The following is a 15,653-nucleotide window of genomic DNA, read 5'->3' on the forward strand; positions in this document are numbered from 1 at the left end:
GTCAAGAGCACAGCCATTCTCCTAGTCAACTGGACTTGGAACATTGCTGTTATGCTTAATTTTTCACTCAAACACATCCCACACACATGATCTGTTTTCAAGTAATGTCACTTCCACAATAACATCTTATTTCCACTCAAACAGATATCATCTTACAAGCTCTCATTACTTTATTCCTCAACTATTTTGAATACCCTTCTAATCGGTCTCAATGGCTCAAGGTCCTCCCAACTCCATTCTGTACTTCACTCAGCTAACACTGTTTTTTCTCCTAAAATGTAGGTCTGACCCTGTCACTATACCATACAATAAATTCCAGAGACTCACTATTACCTCCAGCTGCAAACATAGGATACCTCAAAAGGTTTTGTTTTGTTTTGTTTTTAAAGTATTTTATTATTTTCCAGTTACATATAAAGCTAATTTTCAACATTTGTTTTCATAGGACTTTTACTTCCAAATTTTTCTCCCATCCTCTCTTCCCTTATGCCTCCCCAAGACATAAAGCAGTCTGATATAGGTTATATATATATATATACAATCACATTAAACATATATCTGCATTAGTCATCCTGTAAAAGAAGAATCAGAACACAAAGGAAAAAAACCTTAAAAAAAAAAAGGAGGAAAACAGTCCAAAAGTAGAAACAGTATAGTCCAATTTGTATTGATAATCCACAGTTCTTTTTTCTGAATGTTGGAACATTATCTATTATGAGTTCTTTGAAACTTTGCACTGCTAAGAAGAGTCAAGTCTATCCCCATTGTTCATCACACAATGTTGCTGTTACTGTGTACAATGTTCCCCTGGTTCTGCTCTTCTCAGTCAGCATCAGTTCATGTAAGTCCTTCCAGGTTTCTCTGATTTACTTCTGCTCATTGTTTCTTACAGCACAATAGTATTCCATTACATTCATATACCACAACTTGTTTAGCCATTCCCCTATTGATGGGCATTCCCTCAATTTCCAATTCTTTGCCACCACAAAGATTGCTGATTAAATATTTTTGTACATGGGGGGTTGCATTTTTTTTTGTTTCTCCAGCACTCAGTATATAGTAAGTGCTTAATACATTTTTATTGACTGAATGGTACATGGTAAGGCCCAGTAGTATTCTACCACATTGGCAAGAATAAAGTTGGTGATTCCCATCATATCTAAACTGTGTGACCAGTCAATCAACCTAAATAGGTTTTGTTATGGATCATGGCAAGAGAATGTTATAGGCAGCACATACAAGGGGAATGGTTGTAACCAGTGAGAATGCATCTTCATTCTACCTGTCAGATTAATGAGTTCTATGGTATCCCATCATTGTCTGAAAATATGTTTTAATAGTGGGATAGAGAGACCATGAGGCCACATGGTTAGGGAAAAAAGAGAAGGAAACTGAACATAAAGAGATTAAGAAGGGATGCATACTGGTGGTCAGTGACACTAAAATTCAGGTGTTATTTTTCTAAGATCCAGACATTTACCTAGATTCAAAGGTTATACTTTAGTGATATCTGCAATGCTTTTATTGCATACTCATGAGAATTGAATTTGGGTATGCCTAATCTAAAAGAAGAAAGCATTTATGCAAAGATTTTTTTAAAATGCATGACTAATCATTTGAAGAAAAAATAGTATAAATATCAATTCACTCAATGTTATGGGGGGGGGAATTTCCATCTCTAACATTGAGACAGCCAACACTGTTGGTTTATCCCCCTTCTCTTGGGTATAATCATTTGTTTGTGATGCAATTAAATTTGTTCCCATAAATACTGTTATCTTAGACAGTCACATCACACTGAAATAGAAATGAATCCTTGTGGGCAACATATTGACTTAGAAAACCACAAATTAATATTATGTTTCATCATATCTTCATTTATAAACATTTTCCAATTACATTTTAATCTGATTCTGGGTAGCACTTAGAAAACTTGTGCTTGGCATACAGGGCCTCCAATTTGATACCTCTGTTGGAAGGAATTCTAGGAAGAATGGCCAGGTAGAAATGAAAGCTTATTTGGATAAAGGGATGGGAAGTATAGAGAAGGAAGGCGGGGGTTAAAAAGGTAGAGAGAAAGATTTCATTGTCAGCATTTGTAAGGCAAAACTATTTGCAGCCAAATGTGGTTTTCAAATATTCTGCTTTGGTTACTGAGGCAATATTGCAAATTTTTGTTCTTGTTAACTTGGTGAATGAATTTGAATCTTGGTGGGACTATTCACGATTTATGTCATTTTGGGCAAAGTTCTGACACTATTTCTTCATTTGTAAAATGAGAACATTAGACTAGATGAACTCTAAGTTCTCTTATAATTGTAGATCTCTGATTCTAGTAAATTGTATGGAAATCTGAACAGAGTCAGTTTTAGACAGTGATTATGGTATAGTAGGTTCAAGATAGCAAAATTTCATTTGTAGCTATATTACATTGGTAGATGATATTATTCCCATTTTACAGATGAGGAAACTGAGGCAAACAGAGCTTAAGTGACTTACAGGATCATAGGTCTATTAAGTGTTTGAGGCTGGACTTAAACTCAGGTATTCCTAACTGCAGGGTTAATACTCAATCCACTGTGTCACTATTTGTCCCAAGGTATTGGCTTCACCTTTATCATGCTATCATTGGTTATTCCTTTTCTTTTCAGATCTAAAGGTGAAATTCTTGATTCTCTCTCATCACATCTGTCAGCATTACCAAAACTTCACCTTCTCTGAGCCTCAAGTATCTCTCTAAAACTGCAAGTTTCAGAATTTGCTGATCTGCATCAGTGGAAGTCATTTCTGTACTAGGACTTCCATAAAATAATGATATCACAGATCTGGACCAAAGCCAGAGAGGGAAGGAAAGAAGGAAGGAAAGAAGGGAGGAAGGAAAGAAGGAAGGAGGAAGGGAGGGAAGGAAGGAAAGAAGGAAGGAAAGAGAGAGGGAAGGAAGGGAAGGAGGGAGGGAGGGAAGGAAGGAAGAAAAGAATGAAGGAAGGAAGGAAGGAAGGAAGGAAGGAAGGAAGGAAGGAAGGAAGGAAGGAAGGAAGGAAGGAAAGAAGGAAGGAAGAAATCCAGATAGGCAATGGTTGAGCCTTCTGATAGGGACAAAAATATGTAGATAGGTTCTGTTTAACCTTCCAGTATGTCAGAGTAATGGTGAAAGGAATTCATAGTAAAAGATAGCCAGAAAACATATTGGATACATTTTAATTTCTACTGATCAAATTAGTTTAACCTGAAAATTGATGCAGGCACTGAAATCAATACCTTTATTTTAAAGTATATCAGGTGAACATCTTTTTTTCTGAACTCTAATTTTAATTTTTTGGTCATGGTGAATAAATGATCTTTTCTCAGATTCTGGTGTAGTCATCAGCTTGCTAGAATATGTTGCTATATGTCAGGGTTTCAGACTCACAAGACTGTACTTACATAATGAGTCTATGATGAATTACCATGCATTTTCCTGTACTATTTATAGGAGACTGCAATATAAAGATAAGGTTCAAGTTTGGGGCAAGCAATAGCAAACCCCCTCCAACTATGTCCATGATTCATTGTAATGACAGGCTGGACTATGGTGCTATTGAGTTAATACAAAGAGAGGCAAATCCCAAGCCCTGAGTTACTTTCTATCATGTATTTTATTGGAATTCACATCAGAGCCATCACAATGGTAATCCATAACAGACAATGTAGTGTGAATGCAGCCCATGCCATCGAAGCTACATCAATAGCTTGTTACATGAGACCGCAATACTCCCTCACTCTGTGAGTGGGAAAATGAGAGCTGTGGGGTGAATTCTAATAGCTTCTGTCAGGCCTTTCTGGATGAGTGTTTGTCCAAAGGTATTGGCTTCTCATTTATCCTGCTATCACCAGCTATTCATCTCCTTTTCAGCTTTGAAGGTGAAATCCTTGATTCTCCTTCATCATAGCTGACAGTCAAACCAAAGCCTTCCCTGCTATGCTACAAAACTCCCTTTTCTGAAGTTTAAAAGATTTCATCCCACCAATAATATTTTATTGAGTCCTGTTTTCGCAATTCCATCTTTATGGTGGACAAATATGTTCTTATCTATTTTGTAACTTGTATTTTGGTTTTAATAAGTCCATTTCTCCATCTTCTGTTTACAATGTGTACATCTGTCATTCCCCCACTGAAAAAGAAAAATAAGAATGAAGTTAAATTTAAATGTATATTGTCATAAAATATATCCAATGTATTTGAATGTGTTCCCTAGAAACTTTCCTTGGTAGACTAATGTTCTTTACAACATCACAACTTTCAAGAAGGGAATTTGGAATACGAAAATGGCTCTTAAAAATTTATTTAATCAGGGCAGCTAGGTGGTGCAGTGGATTAAGCACCAGCCCTAGATTCAGGAGGAGTTCAAATCCAGTCTCAGTTCAAATCCAGCCTCAGACACTTGACACTTACTAACTGTGTAAACCTGGACAAGTCATTTAATCCTCATTGCCCTGATATAGATAGATAGATAGATAGATAGATAGATAGATAGATAGATAGATAGATAGATAGATAGATATGTGTGTACATGTGTGTACATACATACATATATGTATGTATATATGTGTGTATATGCATATATATATGATCATCTAATTGTCCACTAGAACTGTCCTCCCAATATTTTTTTTGTCCACAAATAGATCAGAGAAGAAATCCAAAGACACAAAGAGAAGGGATACGTCTGATATAGATATCTGATAAAGAGCAAATGAAAAAAATTCAAAGCTTCAAGAAAGCTAATACATTAATTTTTTAAAGAAAAACAAAAAGGTAGGTATTAGTGAGAGGATACGTACTTTTCCAATACTTCTAACACTCCTGAAGCAATGACTATTCCTTTCTTCTAAGTTAAATTTTTGCTAAAATGCTTGAGGATCAGTCACAGCTGCACAAGGTTTTGTTTTGTTTCCTAACTGCTTTCAACAAGATAAGGATAAGTTGAAATTTAGGTCCAACCTGTTTAGAGTTATTGGGTAGGTTCTTATCCATAATTATTTGTATTTAGACCACTTTTCTATTAAATATTCATTAAGTAATTACTATATAAAAATTGTGGTAATTCAGTGTTTTAATCTCCATTAACCTGGAAGAAAATACCCTTTTACTTTATTGTATTTGTTGTTGTTGTTGTTGTTGTGATACAAAGGTTTTTGATAATGATGGTCATGGCTATTATTATTGGATACTTTTATACTCTACTGGATTGGTGTTTTTAACAGTCAGAAGCTTCTGCACAGGTAGACATGAATACATACCAATCACATGTGAATCGGTTCTTCTTCATATATTGGCCTACAGAGTCCACCAATTTGTCAAAGAATTCCTCTAGTTATCTGATATTTCATTAATATCATTGCAAAGTGTGGAGCATATATCTGATACCCACTGTACTCAATGGGATTATAGCTGGACTCTTTTTCTCATCATAAATGTTCTCGTAATGTCCTTGATCATATGTGTTATCATTATTCAATATTGGATACAACCTGTTTGCACATGCAGCTTCCCATTGCTATTTGGGTCAACAGTACTTTTTTTTTTTTTAGTGAGGCAATTGGGGTAAAGTGACTTGCCCAGGGTCACACAGTTAGTAAGTGTTAAGTATCTGAGGCCGGATTTGAACTCAGGTACTCCTGAATCCAGGGCTGGTGCTTTATCCACTGCGCCACCTAGCTGCCCCAACAGTACTTTTTATTCTTATAATATTGTAAAGTTCTAGGTATTTCAGTAATTAAGCATTACCAAAATATTGATAACTTTTTAAAAGATAAGCTTTTGAAGTGGAATACAATTTAAAATCATTGAGAGCATTGTATAATTTTCTAAATGCAATGAGTCTTGAATTCTCTATCCTATTCAACTCTAGGCCCAGCTGATTATCCATCTGTAGTATCTGTAAAAGTTGGTTTTGCTCATGGACTGCCTTTAAAAGTCTATGTGATTCATTTTCTACTTGGACTTTGAGCAAGACATCTCCCTTGAAAGTGGCAAGAAACTCTGGAGAAGAGGTTCCTAATTTATATTTTGGTTAATGGGGATATTCAAATTTTTCAAAAAGCTTATTGCAGGATAATGTTATTGTTGTAGTTAGAATTTTAATGCATTTACTAAGAAAATAAATAGGAATTGTTCTGCTAATGAGTAGAGGGAGAGGAGTTGAGTAGGAGAGTAAGAGGAGAGGCAGAGAAAGGCACAACAAGGTGAGATCTCCATGGTTCAAGGAGATTAAAAATAACCAACAGACATAAAAAGATAGTGGGGTGGAGGGAAATTTTGCTGTTAATAGACTGAAAACAAATCAAAAGGAAAGTAAAAAGAAACAATTAAGAATGAAGAACTCAAAATAGATATATTCAAAGATAAACCTGGAGAGTATATAATCTATTATAATGGGAAAATACATTCCTGTGCAAACATACAGAACCAAATAGTGTGAATTTTGAAAATAAAAACTGCCCCCAGTTGCTTCAGTCATTTGGAATATACTTTCCTCCCTCTAAAACTACCAATGAAATTGTGATTTGTTGATTTTAAAATTGACATTCTTGTCTTTTTCCTGGTAGAAATGCTCAGATAATTCATATTATGGTGAATAAGTTAAGACAAAGACTTTAACTTATATAACAAATGTAGCTGAGTCAAGTTTGAACTCAGAGGTTGGTATTTTAGGTCAAAACCTAGAAGAAAACTTTGGATTGGGATCATGGAATGGTTGCCTTGGAGGAGACTTGAAATTTTCATTGGTCCAAAATACTCACAGCCTCCAGGTTTCCTTCCATAATTTCCTCAAATCCTTTTCTTTTTTTCTTTTTGTTTTTGTTTGTTTGCTTGCTTTGCAGGGAAATGGGGGTTAAGTGACTTGCCCAGGGTCACACAGCTATACTTTATATATACTTTAAAATATCATATGAAATATTCCACATATGTGGACCCTTACTTCTGCAATAAATTGATACGTACATACATGAATAAATAAATAAATAAGAAAGTAAATGAATAAATAAATGCATAAATAAGTACATGAATGGCTGAATGAATAAATAAATGGATAAACAGAGAGATAAATAGATGGATAGATAGATAGATGATAGATAAATGAATAAGTTGGCAGATGTATCCTCTTATGTCCTTTTTTTTAGGACCTTATTCTTTATAATTTCACATTCAGTTTTGATAGTTTTGTTGTAGTTCTTCTTTATTGTAATCATCATGTATGCTTTTACTGGTGCTGCTTTTTTTTGTATCAGCTCATACAAGCATTTCTATGCTTCTCTGTACTCATCATGTTTACTGTTTCTTATAATACAGCAATATAATATTACATTCATGTCCCAGAATGTCTTTGTCCATATCCAAATAGATGGTAATAGATTTTGCTTCTACTTCTTTAATAACACAAAATCATACATATGCATATATATACACACAGATATAGGTGCATATATGTATACATTTACATACATATGTACATATACATACACACTTGGAAACTTTCTTTTTTGTCAATAATCTCCTTGTCATATATATGCCTAGGAATGGAAATTCTACATATGATGATGATGGTGAAAGATAGATAGATAGATAGATCGCTAGTTAGCCATGCTAAGCACTTTGCAATTATTATTTCATTTGAACCACACAGAAATCTTGGGAAGTAGGTGCTATTATTATCCCCATTTTACAGATGAGCAAACTAGGGCAAACAAAATTAAGTGACTTGTCTAGCATCACATAGCTAATGGGGTCAGATTTGAATTTAAGGTCTTCATGACTACAGGCCTAACATTCCATCTTCTGTATCACCTATGGACATTTTTGTCATTTATTTGCATACTACCAAATTACTTTCCAGAATAGATGACTAATTCACAACTCTGATAACGATGCCAAAATTTCTTCATGTGCAAACATTCCAGTTTATCTTGCCTCCTCTCTCTATAAAGAGGACTAAAAATCATTTTCTCTTTAGCATAAAAATAAATCCCTTTCCTCCTGTTATAAACATTTTTCTGGTCAGTAACTGGCAGTCTACAACTAATTTTTATTATGCATCTGGGGGTACAATATAAAAATAGCATTGTGTATATTTGAAACAATTAAAAATTACTAAAATTATTAATTCCTAATTATATTGTTATAATATATTACTAATATTATTAATTTCTCAAATCATGTGTAAAAATTTTAATATTCTTTTTTTAGTTCCAAAGTATTTTCTTCATTCTCTTTCCTCCACACTCATTGAGAAAGCAAGCATTTGATATAGAATTATATATGTGAAGTCAGTAAGTTTATTTTAGAGAGAGCAATATCATTTGATGATCAATAAGTCAAACAAGCTTTCCTTAAGCTGTCTTAGTGTGTTATCATGTAATAAAATCTAATATTTCTTACTTATATTATGTTTTAGCAACCTTATAAACTTCTAAATAATATATGTTTATATTTTATTGCTGATGGGAAATTTATGACCTTTATTTCTCATCATAGTACATAAAATCTGATTCAATAAAATGATAAATTAAAAGTTGGTTAGGTGATAAAACAGTAGCTATGATTTAATATTATTTCATATTGCTCTTCCTAAAATTGGTTTCAAGAAATTAGACCATATATTTCACAGTAATATTTCTTTTAAAGTTAGACCTCACTGAATAGAAATATCAATTAAGTGGTCATTTTTGCTAAAAGAAAAATAAATAAAAAGAAGAAGAATATACCAAAGTTTCAATTGAGGAAAAAACCCTCCAGGATATGCTTTTATACTAGATCTGAGAAAAGACATTCATATACCCAACAAAGACTAGAAAATCATACCTGTTGACTTGATTCCTTTCCTTTAAATACAAAAGGCACCACAAAATAAAAATGAGAAAGGTGGCATTGAAATTTTTAGCATTAAGTAGGTTTAAGAAAATATACCTTTAAAATGTCTCATTTCTCCAGAATGTCATATACTAGGTGGCAGACAAGGGTTATGTTGTATACTGCTCGGTCATAAAGTCACAACACAATAAGCCACACTTATTAAATATCCTGTATCTATGATATTGTACAATGAGAATTGTGTTTCAGAATGATGACAATGAGGGATTATAATAAATTTAAGAAATACTGGAACATGTTCCTGATTAAATAATTCTTTTTTTAAATTTTATTTACTTTAGTCCCAAATTCTTTCTCCCCCACTCATTGAGAAGGCAAGAAAAACAAGACATATTATAAACATGTATATTACTACAAAATCAATCCCCACATTCTCATAGAAAGGAAAAAAGGGAGGAAGGAAGGAAGGAAGGAAGGAAGGAAGGAAGGAAGGAAGGAAGGAAGGAAGGAAGGAAGGAAGGAAGGAAGGAAGGAAGGAAGAAAAAGAGAAATAAAGAGGGAAGGAAATTAAGAAAACAACAAATGCTTTTAGTGGTGCTCTGAGACCATCACTTTCTCTATCTAGCGATAGATAGTATGTTTCACTATGAGTATTCTGCAATTGCAGTTGGTCATTGTGTTCATCAGAGACTTAAGTCTTTCACAGTTTATTACCTTCATAATATTAGTTGTTCAGGTGTACAGTCATATCTGATTCTTTTGTGACCCTATGGACCATAGCATGTCAGGACTTTCTGTCCTTCATATCATATATGGAGTATTTTTTTTTTTTTTGGCAAAGATACTATAGTAATTTGCTATTCCCTTCTCCAGTGGGTAACCTCTTGTTCACAATTCTTGGGTAATACTGAACAGCATAGCTCATTGTTTCATTGAGTTAAGCAAATTCTTCCACCGTGACAAGGCAGTGATCCAGGAGAAGATGATATTAGTATCACTGCATAAATTCTTCTCTTGCTTCTGCTCACTTCAATCTGAATCAATTTATTCAAGTCTTCCCAGTTTTCTCTGAAATCAGTGATGTCATTATCTCTTAACAACACAATAGTATTCGATTATATTCATATATCATAACTTGTTCAGCTATTCCCTCTGAAGATCTGCTTAGTGTTCAATTCTTTGCTACCACAAAAAGAGCTGTTATAAATATTTTTGACTATATATGTTCTTTTTTCTTTGATCTTTTAAGGAATAGTCCTGGAATAGTATCATTGGGTCAAAGGGTATCCCCAGAGTAATAGCTTCTTGGGTATTGTTTCAAATTTCTTTCCCAATTGGTTGGACTAATAAATAGCTTCATCAACAGTTCATTAAAATATCTGTTTTCCACCCTCCCCAACATTTGTCATTTTCCTTGTTGGTCAATTTAACCACCCTGATGATTTTAGCTCAAAGTTGTTTCCATTTGATTTTTTATTAATAGTAATTTAGAGCATTTTCATGTGGTCATCAATAACTTTGATTTCTTCCTCTGAAAACTGCCTAGTAATATATTTTGAATATTATCAATTGTGAAATTATTCTTGTTCTTATAAATTTTACTCAATTTCCTATATATCTTAACATTAGACCTCTAATAGAGAAACTTGCTGAAAACATTGTCCCAATGCCCTGCCAGCTTCTCTTCCAATTTTACCTACATTGGTTTTGTTTGTATATATTTTTTAAAAATTATTTAATCAGAATTGTCTACTTCCCCTCCTATAAATCTCTCTCTTGTTTTATTATGAACTTTCATTCCTATATCTGACAGGTAATTTCTTCTCTGATCCTCTTATTTATGATATCAGTCTATGTTTAAATTATGTTACCATTTGGATCTTATCTTGGCACATTGTTTGAAATGTTGGTCTACATTTATATTGTACCAAAATGTTTTTCTGTTTTCCCAAAGTTGTCGTTGTTGTTCAATTATAACTTTATAGTATGGCTTCAGGTCAGGGACTGCTAGGCAATCCTCCTTTCCATTTTGTTTTCATTTAATACCTTGATATTCTTAACTATTTCTTCCTCCAGATGAATTTCATGATTTGTTTAGCTCTATGAAGTTGGCCTTTCCTAGTTCAATTAGTATTGTACTGAATAAGTTAATTAATTTAGGTAGTATTGATACTTTTGTTAAATTGGCTTGATCTACACATGATCAATTACTATTTCTGAAATTATTTAATCTATAATTTTTTATATTTATTTTTGTAAATAGTGTGTTTAATTGTGCTTATAAATATCCTGTATTGTGATAGGTAGACTCTCAGATATTTTACAAGCTGTAGTTGTTTTTTTGTAATTGAATTTATCTTCCTGCTGGATCTTGTTATTAATACACAGAAATATGAAGGATTCATGTGGATTTAGTTTATGTTCTTTAACTAAATGTACTTGTCTTTTTTATCACTCTCTTGACTCATGCTTGTGGCTTGCTGACATGGCACATTGCCTAATTTCCAAACTTGTGCAGAATTTATTAAAGACTCCCACTTTTTTTCTGTCTGATAGGATGATAAAAGCTGATGAACACTCTCTAATTCGGCTCTATAATGTTTGTACTATGTCCAGAAATAATTCAAATCTAATTCATACAACTCGAAATATTTACTTAGATTTCAATTTGTATCAACTCCAAATGTTTCAATATTTTCCTTTGCTCCTGCGCTACCTGGCTTATCACTTGTACACAAATGACACTAAAATCACCATATGCTGCTCTGAACTCTCAGCTAACATCAATGCCTACAGTTCCAAATTCTAGCTGAAAATCTCGACTTGGTTTTGCCTTTTTTAATCTACACTCAAAATAGTTAAAACTGATTTCATCCCACCATCCTACCCCAACACCTGCCCCTCTTTCCTCCCTCCCTATTATGTTGATATCAGCTACTACTCCTATTATTGTTGCTGCTCAAGTGAATATTACTATTACATTATGGAGAAGATGATGACAAATAGACTAAAAGAAACATTTATTGTGTTTATTATTTATTACCTATGATAAAACAATAGATTTCATAGAGAACCTCCTCCAGAAAGGTATAACTCAAACATATTTTATTTTAAAATATTCCTTGTATAACATTAGAAGAGACATGGCCTTCTTTTTGGAAAAGTAGAAAATTATTAAAATGAGGCTAGACACAGAACAGGAAGATAGTTTTTTACTGAAAGTGTTCACCATCGCCATGGAGGAGGAGGAAATTTGGCATAACCAATATGCTTCAAAACAGTCAATGAGTTAAGGGATGCCTACCCAAGCATGTGAAGACTTCCCCTAGCAAAATGGGTGGACAAGAAGAGTTTTGTTCCAGTGCTGTGAAGGTGGCTGAAGCAAGTGTTGTGGCACACTCAGAACTTGCTCAGGCACAGAAGAAGCCAAGGTCATGTACAATAGCCAGGGCCATCACCAATCATCTTGACTTCTTTCTTGCCACTAGACATAGATGACTTTGGAAGAGAGAATGAGGCTCAATAGTCTATACAACACTGCCTCAATTAAATCAAAGTCACACAAAAGTCTAGACATCACTCGGTATCCATTACTTCATCCACACTGAAGTAGCAACAGATGAGTGAGGAAACAGCAAGCATGAATATTTTGGGAGATGTCACAATTCTGGACACAGTCAGAACAGGGCACTAGATGCTCTTCTCACTTAGGTGAAGCAACAGTGGGATTTGGAAGTCCCCTGGGTATCTGAGAAGTCCTTTCAAGAATTGTACTGTTGGGCAGCTAGGTGGTTCAGTAGATAAAGCACCAAAAACCCCACAATAAAATAGATAAAACTTTGGTTCATTTGATTTAGAAAAAGAAAACCAAATTACCAGTTTCAAAAATGAACAGAGTGAACTCGCCCCCACTGAAGAACAAATTAAAGCAATACTTAGGAGCTATTTTGCCCAATTTTATTCAATAAATTTGACAATCTAAATGAAATGGAAAATATTTACAAAAAAATAAATTGCCCAGATTAACAGAAGAGGAAATAAAGTACTTAAATAAGCCTATTTCAGAAAAATGAAACTGAACAAGTCACCAATGAATTCCCTAATAAAAAATCTCCATAGCCATATGGGTTTACAAGTAATTCTACCAAACATTTAAAGAACAATTAATTCCAATACTACACAAACTGTTTGGAAAAATAGTTGAAGAAAGAATCCTACCAAATTCCTCCTAAGAGACAAATATGGTGCTGATACCTAAACTAGAAAAAAAGAAAAACAGAGAAAGAAAATTAAAGATCAATCTCCCTAATGAATATTGATACAAAAATTCTAAATACAATTTTAGCAAAGAGATTGCAGCAATTCATCAAAAGGATAATATACTGTGACCAGATGGGATTTATACCAGGAATGCAGGGCTGGTTCAATATTAGGCAAACTATCAATATAATTAACCACATCAATAACAAAACTAAACAAAATCAGGGCAGCTAGATGGCGCAGTGGATAGAGCACCAGCCCTGGAGTCAGGAGTACCTGAGTTCAAATCCGGCCTCAGACACTTAACACTTACTAGCTGTGTGACCATGGACAAGTCACTTGACCCCAATTACCTCACTAAAAAAAAAAGTTTTTTTAATTAAAAAAAAACTAAACTAAATCATATGATTATCTCAATAGATGCAGAGAAAGCCTTTGAAAAATACAGCACACATTCCTATTAAAAAGATTAAAAATATAGACATAAATGGTGCTTTCCTTTAGATGATAAACACTATCTACCTTAAACTATCAGCAAACAGATGAAATGGGGATAAGTTTGGGGCATTCACAATAAGATCAGGGTTGAAACAAGGATGTCCATTATCGCCATTACTATTCAATATTGTACTAGAAATGTTAGCCTTAGCAATAAAAGAGAAAAAAAGAAATTGATGGAATTAGAATGGGCAAGGAAAAAAAACTATCACTCTTTGCAGATGATATGATGGTGTGAGAAAATAATTATTAATCACTGGGCTCTGGAGGAACCTCCCACTAGAGGGCTTAGTTCAGGAACCTTACCTAATCCCTTTCAAACACAGCCCAGAGTCTATAGAAATGGAAATCAGCCTAGGTTAATACCACACCTACCTGAAAGCACCATTGCCCTCAGAAGTTCTGTCTTTCACTGGACCCTGAGCTCAGCATGGTACTGTTCATTTTAATATGGACCACCCCCAAGTTACCAATAGAATTGAATGATGCTAGCCAATTAACTTTCATCGATGTGTAAGAGGCACCTCTATCAGAAGAGGAAAAGAGACTGAGGTCACAAGGTGAATGCCATTCTGGGTGCACTGGGGGAGGCTTACATGATCTTTTTCCCTTGCACCTGTGACCCATGTGAGCCATGGGTTCTCAGCTCTCTCTCTCTCTCTTTCTCTCTCTGGCACCAGGGGCACACTTGAGCTAGCCACATGTTCTCTTCTCTCTTTCTAGGTAATGTTGGAGCCATGTGCTCATGCTCTTGCCTCTCTTATGCTCTTATTTGCTTCTCTGACCCTGGGACAGCTCTATCCATCCTCCTTCTTGGGACTCCACGCTGGGTGAATTACTAGCGGGGAAATTTGTCAGACACCCTGTCAAATTAATAATAAATGCTTGCTGCCAAAACTGGTGCAATAGACTCTAATTTATAAGTAGGGTTACCTTAGAAACCCCATCTTATCTCCCCAATAATATAGAACAGAAATAGGTTTCCCCCCAGTGTTTCAAATGACATGATATACTTAGAGAATCCTAAAGAAACAACTTGAAATAATTAACAACTTTAGCAAAGTTTCAGGATATAAAATAAACCTGCATAAAACATCAGCATTTCTATATATGACTGAGCAAGTCCAGCAGGAAGAGATAGAAAGAGAAATCCCATTTGAAATATAAATTATTCAGGAATCTACCTGCTAAGACAAACCCAGGAATTCTATGAACACAATTAAAAAACACTCTTCACACAAATAAAATCAGATCTAAACAAATGGAAAAATATCAATTGATCATAGGTAGGCTGTGCTAATACACTAAAAATGAAAATTCCACCCAAATCAATGTACTTATTCAGTGCAATAGCAACCAAACTACCAACAAAGTATTTCACAGAGCTAGAAAAAAATAACAAAATTCATATGGAAGAACAAAAGGTCAAGAATATCAAGGGAATTATTGAAAAAAATGCAAAGGAACGTGGCCTATCTGTACCAGATGTAAAACTCTATTATATGGGAGCAGCTAGGTGGCACAGGGATAAAGTATTGGCCCTAGATTCAGGAGGACCTGAGTTCAAATCTGGCCTCAGACACTTGACATTACCTATGTGACCCTGGGCAAGTCACTTAATCCTCCTTGCCGACAAAACAAACAAACAAACAAACAGAAAAAAAGCAACACTATATTATAAAGTGGCAATCATCAAAACTACTTGCTACTGGCTAAGAAATATAGAGTACAATCACTGGAATAGGACAGACACACAAAACACAGCAGTAAATAAATATAGCAATCTCTTTTTTGATAAACCCAAAGACTCTAGCTTCCAGGATAAGAACTCACTATTTGACAAAAACTGCTGGGAAAACTAGAAAATAGTACAGCAGAAACTAGGCATAGACCAACATCTTACACCATACACCAAAATAAAGTCAAAATGGGTACAAGAACTAGACATAAAGAGTGATACCATAAGAAAATTAGAAAAGGAAAGAAGAGTCTCCTTCTCAGAAATGTGGAGAGGGGAAGAATTTATGACTAAAGATTAGATAGA

At 34.3% G+C, this 15,653-nt stretch overlaps 1 pseudogene; it reads right to left on the reverse strand.

Annotated features, from left to right (window-relative positions):
- LOC122747401 overlaps positions 1–14,245 on the reverse strand; it is a 122,255-nt pseudogene extending 108,010 nt beyond the window's left edge.
- Positions 14,246–15,653: the final 1,408 nt, after the last annotated feature.

This window comes from Dromiciops gliroides, chromosome 3 (genome assembly GCF_019393635.1).
Source record: "Dromiciops gliroides isolate mDroGli1 chromosome 3, mDroGli1.pri, whole genome shotgun sequence".
Classification (NCBI taxonomy): Eukaryota; Metazoa; Chordata; class Mammalia; order Microbiotheria; family Microbiotheriidae; genus Dromiciops; species Dromiciops gliroides.